The sequence below is a fragment of the Canis aureus genome, chromosome 19 (assembly GCF_053574225.1).
Source record: "Canis aureus isolate CA01 chromosome 19, VMU_Caureus_v.1.0, whole genome shotgun sequence".
NCBI lineage: Eukaryota > Metazoa > Chordata > Mammalia > Carnivora > Canidae > Canis > Canis aureus.
The window spans coordinates 45,814,009-45,816,533 of NC_135629.1; the positions used below are offsets into that span (position 1 = coordinate 45,814,009).

At 45.8% G+C, this 2,525-nt stretch overlaps 1 pseudogene; it reads right to left on the reverse strand.

Moving 5' to 3' along the window:
* Positions 1 to 260: 260 nt before the first annotated feature.
* LOC144290294 (peptidyl-prolyl cis-trans isomerase A pseudogene) lies at positions 261 to 987 on the reverse strand (annotated as a pseudogene).
* Positions 988 to 2,525: the final 1,538 nt, after the last annotated feature.

Below are 2,525 nucleotides of genomic sequence, written 5' to 3' on the forward strand. Positions count from 1 at the left end.
AGACCCGGGATCGAATCCCACGTCGGGCTCCCGGTGCATGGAGCCTGCTTCTCCCTCTGCCTGTGTCTCTGCCTCTCTCTCTCTCATTCTCTCTGTGTGTGACTATCATAAATAAAAATTAAAAAAAAAAAAAAAGACAGTAACAGAATCTGAACTAAAGAACGGAGAAGCCAGTAACCACACACAATAAAAAATACAGTCTTTGCACAAAATAGTTTGCAAAAATACCTACACAAACTAAATAATACACCCTTCAACAATTTATTTTTTATTTTTATTTTTATTTTTTTGTGGTTTAGGTTTTATTTCATCATCATAAACTGAACTCTGCAATCCAGCTAGACCTGGGGAAAGGAACCACGGAGCCCGCAGAACCGCAGTGAGAGTGGGAGACTCTGGGCTATTTCAAGCAGGTGGGGGTGGAGGGGCGCTCTCCTGAGCTAAAGGAACGGTCTGGAAGTTCAGATAAAACAGGAGTTAGATTCATCAGATCTGTCCGCAGTCGGCGATGGTGATCTTCTTGCTGGTCTTGCCATTTCCTGGACCCGAAGCCTCCATGGCTTCCACGATGTTCATGCCCTCCTTGACCTTGCCAAAGACCACATGCTTGCCGTCCAACCACTCAGTCTTGGCGGTACAGATGAAAAGCTGGGAACCGTTTGTGTTGGGTCCAGCGTTGGCCATGGACAAGATGCCAGGCCCCGTGTGCTTCAGGATGAAGTTCTTGTCATCAAACTTCTCCCCGTAGATGGACTTGCCGCCAGTGCCATTGTGACGCGTGAAGTCCCCACCCTGGCACATAAATCCCGGGATAATCCTGTGAAAGCAGGAACCTTTGTAACCGAATCCCTTCTCTCCAGTACTCAGAGCACAGAAGTTCTCTGCTGTCTTTGGAACTCTGTCTGCAAACAGCTCGAAGGAGACGGGGCCCAAAGGCTCGCAGTCCACGGTGATGTCGTGGGGTTTGACCATGGCTGGACGGCGAGGGCTACTCCGGGGCGGCGGCGTCTGCCACCCTTCAACAATTTAAAGACAAAAACAAAACCAGCAGGCAAGCAGAGACTCTGATTTCCAAGGGTACCACATTACAATGTTCAAATGCCTAGTTTAAAAAAAAAAATCAGGGGATCCCTGGGTGGCGCAGTGGTTTAGTACCTGCCTTTGGCCCAGGGCGCGATCCTGGAGTCCTGGAATCGAATCCCACGTCGGGCTCCCGGTGCATGGAGCCTGCTTCTCCCTCTGCCTATGTCTCTGCCTCTCTCTCTCTCTCTGTGTGACTATCATAAATAAATAAAAATTTAAAAAAATGAATTTAGAAAAAAAATCATAAGGCATAAAAGGAAATATAAACTTATGGCCCATTCAAAAGAACAGAATAGGGCCACCTGGGCAGCTCAGTCTGTTAAACAGCTGATTCTTGATTTCAGCTCAGGTCATGATCTCAGGGTCATGAGATTGAGCCCCACATGCAGTTCTGCACTGGGCGTGCAGTGTGCTTAAAAGAATCTCTCTCTCCCTCTCCCACTGCCCATCTCCACCCTCTCTTGTGCTCTCTATCTCTAAAAAGAAAGAAAAAAACCCTCTCCATCATGTGTAAGCTATTTTCAATAATCTTTTTAAAGGCTTTCTTTATTTATTTGAGAGGGGGGAGCAAGAGAAAGAGAGCATGAGTAGGGGAGAGGGGCAGAGAGAGAGAGCGAGAAAGAGAGAAACAGACTCCCCATTGAGCAGGGAATCTGACGTGGGGCTGGATCCCAGGACCCCATGATCATGACCTGAGCTGAAGGCAGACACTTAACCAACTGAGCCACTCAGGCGCGCCTATTCTCAATAAGATTAACAGCCTAACCAAGAATTCTAAATCCAACAAAACTGTTCTTTAAAAATGAGGAAGAGGGATCCCTGGGTGGCGCAGTGGTTTGGCGCCTGCCTTTGGCCCAGGGCACGATCCTGGAGACCCGGGATCGAATCCCACGTCGGGCTCCCGGTGCATGGAGCCTGCTTCTCCCTCTGCCTGTGTCTCTGCCTCTCTCTCTCTCTGTGACTATCATGAATAAATAAATAAAATCTTTAAAAAAATAAATAAATAAAAATAAAAATGAGGAAGAAATCAAGACATTCTCTGATAAGCAAAAGCTGAGGGAATTTTTGCCATTATATCTACCCTTCAAGAAATGCTAAAGGGATTCCTGCAGGTTGAAGTAAAAGGACGCTAGACAGTAACTTGAAGCCATATCTAAACATATATATGTCAAACAACAGAGCTCCAAATTATAAGAAACGAACATTGACAGAATCAAAAGGAAAAACAAATAGTTCTACAAAAGCAGTTGGAGACTCAGGTGCCCCACTTTTAATAATGAACAGAACATCTAGACAGAAGATTAAGGACATGGAGGGTTGAACAACACTATAAACCAACTAGTTTGAAGAGACATCTGTAGAACATTCCATGCAAGAATAGCAGAATACACATTCCTCTCAAGTGTACATGCACTATCCTCCAGTATAGGCCATATGCTGGG